We start from the raw sequence: 13586 nt of genomic DNA, 5'->3' as shown, positions 1-13586 counted from the left end.
TTTGTATACTTTTGACTGTACGGGCCGAGTCCGGGATTTACGGGAAATCGCGGATTTTCGTTTGCCGGCGATTAAACTTCTTTTATTTAGCGTCCCATCAAATATGAAAATATTTTTGAAAACTACAAGTCTCATGCGTTTAGTGGTAAAAAAATAATATAAAAAATCGTTCGGGAAATGAGTTTACTCCCTGGGTACTTTCTTTGTATACTTTTGACTATACGGGCCAAGCGCGGGATTTACGGGAAATCGCGGGTTTTTGTTTGCCGGCGATTAAACTTCTTTTATTCAGCGTCTCATCAAAAATGAAAACATTTTTAAAAACTAGAAGTCTTATGCGTTTTAGTGGTGAAAAAATAATTTAAAAAATCGTTCTGGAAATGAGTTTACTCCCTTGGTACTTTATTTGTATACTTTTGACTATACGGGCCGAGTCTGGGATTTAGGGAAATCGCAGGTTTTCGTTTGCCGGCGATTAAACTGCTTTTATTCAGCGTCTCATCAAAAATGAAAACATTTTTGAAAACTACAAGTCTCATGCGTTTTAGTGGTGAAATAATAATTTAAAAAATCGTTCGGGAAATGAGTTTACTCCCTGGGTACTTTCTTTGTATACTTTTGACTATACGGGCCAAGCCGGGATTTACGGGAAATCGCGGGTTTTCGTTTGCTGGCGATTAAACTTCTTTTTTTCAGCGTCTCATCAAAAATGAAAACATTTTTGAAAACTACAAGTCTCATGCGTTTTAGTGGTGAAAAAATAATTTAAAAAATCGTTCGGGAAATGAGTTTACTCCCTGGGTACTTTCTTTGTATACTTTTGACTATATGGGCCGAGTCCGGGATTTACGGGAAATCGCGGATTTTCGTTTGCCGGCGATTAAACTTCTTTTATTCAGCGTCCCATCAAATATGAAAATATTTTTGAAAACTACAAGTCCCATGCGTTTAGTGGTAAAAAAATAATATAAAAAATCGTTCGGGAAATGAGTTTACTCCCTGGGTACTTTCTTTGTATACTTTTGACTATACGGGCCAAGCGCGGGATTTACGGGAAATCGCGGGTTTTCGTTTGCCGGCGATTAAACTTCTTTTATTCAGCGTCTCATCAAAAATGAAATCATTTTTAAAAACTACAAGTCTTATGCGTTGTAGTGGTGAAAAAATAATTTAAAAAATCGTTCTGGAAATGAGTTTAATCCCTGGGTACTTTCTTTGTATACTTTTGACTATACGGGCCGAGTCCGGGATTTACGGGAAATCGCGGGTTTTCGTTTGCCGGCGATTAAACTTCTTTTATTCAGCGTCTCAACAAAAATGAAAACATTTTTAAAAACTACAAGTCTCATGCGTTTTAGTGGTGAAAATATAATTTAAAAAATCGTTCTGGAAATGAGTTTACTCCCTGGGTACTTTCTTTGTATACTTTTGACTATACGGGCCGAGTCCGGATTTAGGGAAATCGCAGGTTTTCGTTTGCCGGCGAATAAACTGCTTTTATTCAGCGTCTCATCAAAAATGAAAACATTTTTGAAAACTACAAGTCTCATGCGTTTAGTGGTAAAAAAATAATATAAAAAATCGTTCTGGAAATGAGTTTACTCCCTTGGTACTTTATTTGTATACTTTTGACTATACGGGCCGAGTCTGGGATTTAGGGAAATCGCAGGTTTTCGTTTGCCGGCGATTAAACTTCTTTTATTCAGCGTCTCATCAAAAATGAAAACATTTTTAAAAACTACAAGTCTCATGCGTTTTAGTGGTGAAATAATAATTTAAAAAATCGTTCGGGAAATGAGTTTACTCCCTGGGTACTTTCTTTGTATACTTTTGACTATACGGGCCAAGCCGGGATTTACGGGAAATCGCGGGTTTTCGTTTGCTGGCGATTAAACTTCTTTTTTTCAGCGTCTCATCAAAAATGAAAACATTTTTAAAAACTACAAGTCTCATGCGTTTTAGTGGTGAAAAAATAATTTAAAAAATCGTTCGGGAAATGAGTTTACTCCCTGGGTACTTTCTTTGTATACTTTTGACTATATGGGCCGAGTCCGGGATTTACGGGAAATCGCGGATTTTCGTTTGCCGGCGATTAAACTTCTTTTATTCAGCGTCCCATCAAATATGAAAATATTTTTGAAAACTACAAGTCCCATGCGTTTAGTGGTAAAAAAATAATATAAAAAATCGTTCGGGAAATGAGTTTACTCCCTGGGTACTTTCTTTGTATACTTTTGACTATACGGGCCAAGCGCGGGATTTACGGGAAATCGCGGGTTTTCGTTTGCCGGCGATTAAACTTCTTTTATTCAGCGTCTCATCAAAAATGAAATCATTTTTAAAAACTACAAGTCTTATGCGTTGTAGTGGTGAAAAAATAATTTAAAAAATCGTTCTGGAAATGAGTTTAATCCCTGGGTACTTTCTTTGTATACTTTTGACTATACGGGCCGAGTCCGGGATTTACGGGAAATCGCGGGTTTTCGTTTGCCGGCGATTAAACTTCTTTTATTCAGCGTCTCATCAAAAATGAAAACATTTTTAAAAACTACAAGTCTCATGCGTTTTAGTGGTGAAAATATAATTTAAAAAATCGTTCTGGAAATGAGTTTACTCCCTGGGTACTTTCTTTGTATACTTTTGACTATACGGGCCGAGTCCGGGATTTAGGGAAATCGCAGGTTTTCGTTTGCCGGCGAATAAACTGCTTTTATTCAGCGTCTCATCAAAAATGAAAACATTTTTGAAAACTACAAGTCTCATGCGTTTAGTGGTAAAAAAATAATATAAAAAATCGTTCGGGAAATGAGTTTACTCCCTGGGTACTTTCTTTGTATACTTTTGACTATACGGGCCAAGCGCGGGATTTACAGGAAATCGCGGGTTTTCGTTTGCCGGCGATTAAACTTCTTTTATTCAGCGTCTCATCAAAAATGAAAACATTTTTGAAAACTACAAGTCTCATGCGTTTTAGTGGTGAAAAAATAATTTAAAAAATCGTTCGGGAAATGAGTTTACTCCCTGGGTACTTTCTTTGTATACTTTTGACTATACGGGCCGAGTCCGGGATTTACGGGAAATCGCGGATTTTCGTTTGCCGGCGATTAAACTTCTTTTATTCAGCGTCCCATCAAATATGAAAATATTTTTGAAAACTACAAGTCTCATGCGTTTAGTGGTAAAAAAATAATATAAAAAATCGTTCGGGAAATGAGTTTACTCCCTGGGTACTTTCTTTGTATACTTTTGACTATACGGGCCAAGCGCGGGATTTACGGGAAATCGCGGGTTTTTGTTTGCCGGCGATTAAACTTCTTTTATTCAGCGTCTCATCAAAAATGAAAACATTTTTAAAAACTACAAGTCTTATGCGTTTTAGTGGTCAAAAAATAATTTAAAAAATCGTTCTGGAAATGAGTTTACTCCCTTGGTACTTTCTTTGTATACTTTTGACTATACGGGCCGAGTCCGGGATTTAGGGAAATCGCAGGTTTTCGTTTGCCGGCGATTAAACTGCTTTTATTCAGCGTCTCATCAAAAATGAAAACATTTTTGAAAACTACAAGTCTCATGCGTTTTAGTGGTGAAATAATAATTTAAAAAATCGTTCGGGAAATGAGTTTACTCCCTGGGTACTTTCTTTGTATACTTTTGACTATACGGGCCAAGCCGGGATTTACGGGAAATCGCGGGTTTTCGTTTGCTGGCGATTAAACTTCTTTTTTTCAGCGTCTCATCAAAAATGAAAACATTTTTAAAAACTACAAGTCTCATGCGTTTTAGTGGTGAAAATATAATTTAAAAAATCGTTCTGGAAATGAGTTTTTTCCCTGGGTACTTTCTTTGTATACTTTTGACTATACGGGCCGAGTCCGGGATTTAAGGAAATCGCAGGTTTTCGTTTGCCGGCGATTAAACTGCTTTTATTCAGCGTCTCATCAAAAATGAAAACATTTTTGAAAACTACAAGTCTCATGCGTTTTAGTGGTGAAAAAATAATTTAAAAAATCGTTCGGGAAATGAGTTTACTCCCTGGGTACTTTCTTTGTATACTTTTGACTATATGGGCCGAGTCCGGGATTTACGGGAAATCGCGGATTTTCGTTTGCCGGCGATTAAACTTCTTTTATTCAGCGTCCCATCAAATATGAAAATATTTTTGAAAACTACAAGTCCCATGCGTTTAGTGGTAAAAAAATAATATAAAAAATCGTTCGGGAAATGAGTTTACTCCCTGGGTACTTTCTTTGTATACTTTTGACTATACGGGCCAAGCGCGGGATTTACGGGAAATCGCGGGTTTTCGTTTGCCGGCGATTAAACTTCTTTTATTCAGCGTCTCATCAAAAATGAAATCATTTTTAAAAACTACAAGTCTTATGCGTTGTAGTGGTGAAAAAATAATTTAAAAAATCGTTCTGGAAATGAGTTTAATCCCTGGGTACTTTCTTTGTATACTTTTGACTATACGGGCCGAGTCCGGGATTTACGGGAAATCGCGGGTTTTCGTTTGCCGGCGATTAAACTTCTTTTATTCAGCGTCTCATCAAAAATGAAAACATTTTTAAAAACTACAAGTCTCATGCGTTTTAGTGGTGAAAATATAATTTAAAAAATCGTTCTGGAAATGAGTTTACTCCCTGGGTACTTTCTTTGTATACTTTTGACTATACGGGCCGAGTCCGGGATTTAGGGAAATCGCAGGTTTTCGTTTGCCGGCGAATAAACTGCTTTTATTCAGCGTCTCATCAAAAATGAAAACATTTTTGAAAACTACAAGTGTCATGCGTTTTAGTGGTGAAAAAATAATTTAAAAAATCGTTCGGGAAATGAGTTTACTCCCTGGGTACTTTCTTTGTATACTTTTGACTATACGGGCCAAGCCGGGATTTACGGGAAATCACGGGTTTTCGTTTGCCGGCGATTAAACTTCTTTTATTCAGCGTCCCATCAAATATGAAAATATTTTTGAAAACTACAAGTCTCATGCGTTTAGTGGTAAAAAAATAATATAAAAAATCGTTCGGGAAATGAGTTTACTCCCTGGGTACTTTCTTTGTATACTTTTGACTATACGGGCCAAGCGCGGGATTTACGGGAAATCGCGGGTTTTCGTTTGCCGGCGATTAAACTTCTTTTATTCAGCGTCTCATCAAAAATGAAATCATTTTTAAAAACTACAAGTCTTATGCGTTGTAGTGGTGAAAAAATAATTTAAAAAATCGTTCTGGAAATGAGTTTAATCCCTGGGTACTTTCTTTGTATACTTTTGACTATACGGGCCGAGTCCGGGATTTACGGGAAATCGCGGGTTTTCGTTTGCCGGCGATTAAACTTCTTTTATTCAGCGTCTCATCAAAAATGAAAACATTTTTAAAAACTACAAGTCTCATGCGTTTTAGTGGTGAAAATATAATTTAAAAAATCGTTCTGGAAATGAGTTTACTCCCTGGGTACTTTCTTTGTATACTTTTGACTATACGGGCCGAGTCCGGGATTTAGGGAAATCACAGGTTTTCGTTTGCCGGCGATTAAACTGCTTTTATTCAGCGTCTCATCAAAAATGAAAACATTTTTAAAAACTACAAGTGTCATGCGTTTTAGTGGTGAAAAAATAATTTAAAAAATCGTTCGGGAAATGAGTTTACTCCCTGGGTACTTTCTTTGTATACTTTTGACTATACGGGCCAAGCCGGGATTTACGGGAAATCACGGGTTTTCGTTTGCCGGCGATTAAACTTCTTTTATTCAGCGTCTCATCAAAAATGAAAACATTTTTAAAAACTACAAGTCTCATGGGCTTTAGTGGTGAAGAAATAATTTAAAAAATCGTTCTGGAAATGAGTTTACTCACAGGGTACTTTCTTTGTATACTTTTGACTATACGGGCCGAGTCCGGGATTTAGGGAAATCGCAGGTTTTCGTTTGCCGGCGATTAAACTGCTTTTATTCAGCGTCTCATCAAAAATGAAAACATTTTTGAAAACTACAAGTGTCATGCGTTTTAGTGGTGAAAAAATAATTTAAAAAATCGTTCGGGAAATGAGTTTACTCCCTGGGTACTTTCTTTGTATACTTTTGACTATACGGGCCAAGTCGGGATTTACGGGAAATCACGGGTTTTCGTTTGCCGGCGATTAAACTTCTTTTATTCAGAGTCTCATCAAAAATAAAAACATTTTTAAAAACTAAAAGTCTCATGGGCTTTAGTGGTGAAGAAATAAGTTAAAAATTCGTTCTGGAAATGAGTTTACTCACAGGGTACTTTCTTTGTATACATTCGACTATACGTGCCAAGCCGGGATTTACGGGAAATCGCGGGTTTTCGTTTGCCGGCGAATAAACTTCTTTTATTCAGCGTCTCATCAAAAATGAAAACATTTTTAAAAACTACAAGTCTGATGCGTTTTAGTGGTGAAAAAATAATTTAAAAAATCGTTCTGGAAATGAGTTTACTCACAGGGTACTTTCTTTGTATACATTCGACTATACGGGCCAAGCCCGGGATTTACGGGAAATCGCGGGTTTTTGTTTTCCGGCGATTAAACCTCTTTCATTAGGCGTCTCATCAAAAATGAATACATTTTTGAAAACTACAAGTCTTATGCGTTGTAGTGGTGAAAAAATAATTTAAAAAATCGTTCTGGAAATGAGTTTAATCCCTGGGTACTTTCTTTGTATACTTTTGACTATACGGGCCGAGTCCGGGATTTACGGGAAATCGCGGGTTTTCGTTTGCCGGCGATTAAACTGCTTTTATTCAGCGTCTCATCAAAAATGAAAACATTTTTGAAAACTACAAGTGTCATGCGTTTTAGTGGTGAAAAAATAATTTAAAAAATCGTTCGGGAAATGAGTTTACTCCCTGGGTACTTTCTTTGTATACTTTTGACTATACGGGCCAAGCCGGGATTTACGGGAAATCACGGGTTTTCGTTTGCCGGCGATTAAACTTCTTTTATTCAGCGTCTCATCAAAAATGAAAACATTTTTAAAAACTACAAGTCTCATGGGCTTTAGTGGTGAAGAAATAATTTAAAAAATCGTTCTGGAAATGAGTTTACTCACAGGGTACTTTCTTTGTATACATTCGACTATACGTGCCAAGCCGGGATTTACGGGAAATCGCGGGTTTTCGTTTGCCGGCGATTAAACTTCTTTTATTCAGCGTCTCATCAAAAATGAAAACATTTTTAAAAACTACAAGTCTGATGCGTTTTAGTGGTGAAAAAATAATTTAAAAAATCGTTCTGGAAATGAGTTTACTCACAGGGTACTTTCTTTGTATACATTCGACTATACGGGCCAAGCCCGGGATTTACGGGAAATCGCGGGTTTTCGTTTTCCGGCGATTAAACCTCTTTCATTAAGCGTCTCATCAAAAATGAAAACATTTTTGAAAACTACAAGTCTCATGCGTTTTAGTTGTGAAAAAAAAATTTAAAAAATCGTTCGGGAAATGAGTTTACTCCCTGGGTACTTTCTTTGTATACATTTGACTATACGGGCCAAGCCCCGGATTTACGGGAAAACGCGGGATTTCGTTTGCCGGCGATTAAACCTCTTTCATTAAGCGTCTCATCAAAAATGAAAACATTATTGAAAACTACAAGTCTCATGGGCTTTAGGGGTGAAAAAATATTTTAAAAAATCGTACGGGAAATGAGTTTACTCCCTGGGTACTTTCTTTGTATACTTTTGACTATACGGGCCGAGTCCGGGATTTACGGGAAATCGCGGGTTTTCGTTTGCCGGCGATTAAACTGCTTTTATTCAGCGTCTCATCAAAAATGAAAACATTCTTGAAAACTACAAGTCTCATGCGTTTTAGTGGTGAAATAATAATTTAAAAAATCGTTTGGGAAATGAGTTTACTACCTGGGTACTTTCTTTGTATACTTTTGACTATACGGGCCGAGTCCAGGATTTACGGGAAATCGCAGGTTTTCGTTTGCCGGCGATTAAACTTCTTTTATTCAGCGTCCCATCAAATATGAAAATATTTTTGAAAACTACAAGTCTCATGCGTTTAGTGGTAAAAAAATAATATAAAAAATCGTTCGGGAAATGAGTTTACTCCCTGGGTACTTTCTTTGTATACTTTTGACTATACGGGCCAAGCCCGGGATTTACGGGAAATCGCGGGTTTTCGTTTGCCGGCGATTGAACTGCTTTTATTCAGCGTCTCATCAAAAATGAAAACATTCTTGAAAACTACAAGTCTCATGCGTTTTAGTGGTGAAATAATAATTTAAAAAATCGTTTGGGAAATGAGTTTACTCCCTGGGTACTTTCTTTGTATACTTTTGTCTATACGCGCCAAGCGCGAGATTTACGGGAAATCGCTGGTTTTCGTTTGCCGGCGATTAAACTTCTTTTATTCAGCGTCTCACCAAAAATGAAAATATTTTTAAAAACTACAAGTCTTATGCGTTTTAGTGGTGAAAAAATAATTTAAAAAATCGTTCTGGAAATGAGTTTACTCACAGGGTACTTTCTTTGTATACATTCGACTATACGGGCCGAGTCCGGGATTTACGGGAAATCGCGGGTTTTCGTTTGCCGGCGATTAAACTTCTTTTATTCAGCGTCTCATCGAAAATGAAAACATTTTTAAAAACTACAAGTCTCATGCGTTTTAGTGGTGAAAATATAATTTAAAAAATCGTTCTGGAAATGAGTTTACTCCCTGGGTACTTTCTTTGTATACTTTTGACTATACGGGCCGAGTCCGGGATTTAGGGAAATCGCAGGTTTTCGTTTGCCGGCGATTAAACTGCTTTTATTCAGCGTCTCATCAAAAATGAAAACATTTTTGAAAACTACAAGTGTCATGCGTTTTAGTGGTGAAAAAATAATTTAAAAAATCGTTCGGGAAATGAGTTTACTCCCTGGGTACTTTCTTTGTATACTTTTGACTATACGGGCCAAGCCGGGATTTACGGGAAATCACGGGTTTTCGTTTGCCGGCGATTAAACTTCTTTTATTCAGCGTCTCATCAAAAATGAAAACATTTTTAAAAACTACAAGTCTCATGGGCTTTAGTGGTGAAGAAATAATTTAAAAAATCGTTCTGGAAATGAGTTTACTCACAGGGTACTTTCTTTGTATACATTCGACTATACGTGCCAAGCCGGGATTTACGGGAAATCGCGGGTTTTCGTTTGCCGGCGATTAAACTTCTTTTATTCAGCGTCTCATCAAAAATGAAAACATTTTTAAAAACTACAAGTCTGATGCGTTTTAGTGGTGAAAAAATAATTTAAAAAATCGTTCTGGAAATGAGTTTACTCACAGGGTACTTTCTTTGTATACATTCGACTATACGGGCCAAGCCCGGGATTTACGGGAAATCGCGGGTTTTCGTTTTCCGGCGATTAAACCTCTTTCATTAAGCGTCTCATCAAAAATGAAAACATTTTTGAAAACTACAAGTCTCATGCGTTTTAGTTGTGAAAAAAAAATTTAAAAAATCGTTCGGGAAATGAGTTTACTCCCTGGGTACTTTCTTTGTATACATTTGACTATACGGGTCAAGCCCCGGATTTACGGGAAAACGCGGGATTTCGTTTGCCGGCGATTAAACCTCTTTCATTAAGCGTCTCATCAAAAATGAAAACATTATTGAAAACTACAAGTCTCATGGGCTTAAGGGGTGAAAAAATATTTTAAAAAATCGTACGGGAAATGAGTTTACTCCCTGGGTACTTTCTTTGTATACTTTTGACTATACGGGCCGAGTCCGGGATTTACGGGAAATCGCGGGTTTTCGTTTGCCGGCGATTAAACTGCTTTTATTCAGCGTCCCATCAAAAATGAAAACATTCTTGAAAACTACAAGTCTCATGCGTTTTAGTGGTGAAATAATAATTTAAAAAATCGTTCGGGAAATGAGTTTACTCCCTGGGTACTTTCTTTGTATACTTTTGACTATACGGGCCAAGCCCGGGATTTACGGGAAATCGCGGGTTTTCGTTTGCCGGCGATTAAACTGCTTTTATTAAGCGTCTCATCAAAAATGAAAACATTCTTGAAAACTACAAGTCTCATGCGTTTTAGTGGTGAAATAATAATTTAAAAAATCGTTTGGGAAATGAGTTTACTCCCTGGGTACTTTCTTTGTATACTTTTGTCTATACGGGCCAAGCGCGGGATTTACGGGAAATCGCGGGTTTTCGTTTGCCGGCGATTAAACTTCTTTTATTCAGCGTCTCACCAAAAATGAAAACATTTTTAAAAACTACAAGTCTTATGCGTTTTAGTGGTGAAAAAATAATTTAAAAAATCGTTCTGGAAATGAGTTTACTCACAGGGTACTTTCTTTGTATACATTCGACTATACGGGCCAAGCCCGGGATTTACGGGAAATCGCGGGTTTTCGTTTTCCGGCGATTAAACCTCTTTCATTAAGCGTCTCATCAAAAATGAAAACATTTTTGAAAACTACAAGTCTCATGCGTTTTAGTTGTGAAAAAAAAAATTAAAAAATCGTTCGGGAAATGAGTTTACTCCCTGGGTACTTTCTTTGTATACATTTGACTATACGGGCCAAGCCCCGGATTAACGGGAAAACGCGGGATTTCGTTTGCCGGCGATTAAACCTCTTTTATTCAGCGTCTCATTAAAAATGAAAAATTTTTTAAAACTACAAGTCTTATGCGTTGTAGTGGTGAAAAAATAATTTAAAAAATCGTTCTGGAAATGAGTTTACTCCCTGGATACTTTCTTTGTATACTTTTGACTATACGGGCCGAGTCCGGGATTTACGGGAAATCGCGGGTTTTTGTTTGCCGGCGATTAAACTTCTTTTATTCAGCGTCTCATCAAAAATGAAAACATTTTTAAAAACTACAAGTCTCATGCGTTTTAGTGGTGAAAATATAATTTAAAAAATCATCTGGAAATGAGTTTACTCCCTGGGTACTTTCTTTGTATACTTTTGACTATACGGGCCAAGTCCGGGATTTAGGGAAATCGCAGGTTTTCGTTTGCCGGCGATTAAACTGCTTTTATTCAGCGTCTCATCAAAAATGAAAACATTTTTGAAAACTACAAGTGTCATGCGTTTTAGTGGTGAAAAAATAATTTAAAAAATTGTTCGGGAAATGAGTTTACTCCCTGGGTACTTTCTTTGTATACTTTTGACTATACGGGCCAAGTCGGGATTTACGGGAAATCACGGGTTTTCGTTTGCCGGCGATTAAACTTCTTTTATTCAGCGTCTCATCAAAAATAAAAACATTTTTAAAAACTACAAGTCTCATGGGCTTTAGTGGTGAAAAAATAATTTAAAAATTCGTTCTGGAAATGAGTTTACTCACAGGGTACTTTCTTTGTATACATTCGACTATACGTGCCAAGCCGGGATTTACGGGAAATCACGGGTTTCTGTTTGCCGGCGAATAAACTTCTTTTATTCAGCGTCTCATCAAAAATGAAAACATTTTTAAAAACTACAAGTCTGATGCGTTTTAGTGGTGAAAAAATAATTTAAAAAATCGTTCTGGAAATGAGTTTACTCACAGGGTACTTTCTTTGTATACATTCGACTATACGGGCCAAGCCCGGGATTTACGGGAAATCGCGGGTTTTCGTTTTCCGGCGATTAAACCTCTTTCATTAAGCGTCTCATCAAAAATGAAAACATTTTTGAAACCTACAAGTCTCATGCGTTTTAGTTGTGAAAAAAAAATTTAAAAAATCGTTCGGGAAATGAGTTTACTCCCTGGGTACTTTCTTTGTATACATTTGACTATACGGGCCAAGCCCCGGATTTACGGGAAAACGCGGGATTTCGTTTGCCGGCGATTAAACCTCTTTTATTCAGCGTCTCATCAAAAATGAAAAAAGTTTTAAAAACTACAAGTCTTATGCGTTGTAGTGGTGAAAAAATAATTTAAAAAATCGTTCTGGAAATGAGTTTACTCCCTGGATACTTTCTTTGTATACTTTTGACTATACGGGCCGAGTCCGGGATTTACGGGAAATCGCGGGTTTTTGTTTGCCGGCGATTAAACTTCTTTTATTCAGCGTCTCATCAAAAATGAAAACATTTTTAAAAACTACAAGTCTCATGCGTTTTAGTGGTGAAAATATAATTTAAAAAATCATCTGGAAATGAGATTACTCCCTGGGTACTTTCTTTGTATACTTTTGACTATACGGGCCAAGTCCGGGATTTAGGGAAATCGCAGGTTTTCGTTTGCCGGCGATTAAACTGCTTTTATTCAGCGTCTCATCAAAAATGAAAACATTTTTGAAAACTACAAGTGTCATGCGTTTTAGTGGTGAAAAAATAATTTAAAAAATTGTTCGGGAAATGAGTTTACTCCCTGGGTACTTTCTTTGTATACTTTTGACTATATGGGCCAAGTCGGGATTTACGGGAAATCACGGGTTTTCGTTTGCCGGCGATTAAACTTCTTTTATTCAGCGTCTCATCAAAAATAAAAACATTTTTAAAAACTACAAGTCTCATGGGCTTTAGTGGTGAAGAAATAATTTAAAAATTCGTTCTGGAAATGAGTTTACTCACAGGGTACTTTCTTTGTATACATTCGACTATACGTGCCAAGCCGGGATTTACGGGAAATCACGGGTTTTTGTTTGCCGGCGAATAAACTTCTTTTATTCAGCGTCTCATCAAAAATGAAAACATTTTTAAAAACTACAAGTCTGATGCGTTTTAGTGGTGAAAAAATAATTTAAAAAATCGTTCTGGAAATGAGTTTACTCACAGGGTACTTTCTTTGTATACATTCGACTATACGGGCCAAGCCCGGGATTTACGGGAAATCGCGGGTTTTCGTTTTCCGGCGATTAAACCTCTTTCATTAAGCGTCTCATCAAAAATGAAAACATTTTTGAAACCTACAAGTCTCATGCGTTTTAGTTGTGAAAAAAAAATTTAAAAAATCGTTCGGGAAATGAGTTTACTCCCTGGGTACTTTCTTTGTATACATTTGACTATACGGGCCAAGCCCCGGATTTACGGGAAAACGCGGGATTTCGTTTGCCGGCGATTAAACCTCTTTTATTCAGCGTCTCATCAAAAATGAAAAAAGTTTTAAAAACTACAAGTCTTATGCGTTGTAGTGGTGAAAAAATAATTTAAAAAATCGTTCTGGAAATGAGTTTAATCCCTGGGTACTTTCTTTGTATACTTTTGACTATACGGGCCGAGTCCGGGATTTACGGGAAATCGCGGGTTTTCGTTTGCCGGCGATTAAACTTCTTTTATTCAGCGTCTCATCGAAAATGAAAACATTTTTAAAAACTACAAGTCTCATGCGTTTTAGTGGTGAAAATATAATTTAAAAAATCGTTCTGGAAATGAGTTTACTCCCTGGGTACTTTCTTTGTATACTTTTGACTATACGGGCCGAGTCCGGGATTTAGGGAAATCGCAGGTTTTCGTTTGCCGGCGATTAAACTGCTTTTATTCAGCGTCTCATCAAAAATATAAACATTTTTGAAAACTACAAGTGTCATGCGTTTTAGTGGTGAAAAAATAATTTAAAAAATCGTTCGGGAAATGAGTTTACTCCCTGGGTACTTTCTTTGTATACTTTTGACTATACGGGCC

The sequence above is a fragment of the Hydractinia symbiolongicarpus genome, chromosome 13 (assembly GCF_029227915.1).
Source record: "Hydractinia symbiolongicarpus strain clone_291-10 chromosome 13, HSymV2.1, whole genome shotgun sequence".
In the NCBI taxonomy this organism is placed as follows: Eukaryota; Metazoa; Cnidaria; class Hydrozoa; order Anthoathecata; family Hydractiniidae; genus Hydractinia; species Hydractinia symbiolongicarpus.
This window is presented reverse-complemented; position numbering follows the sequence as displayed.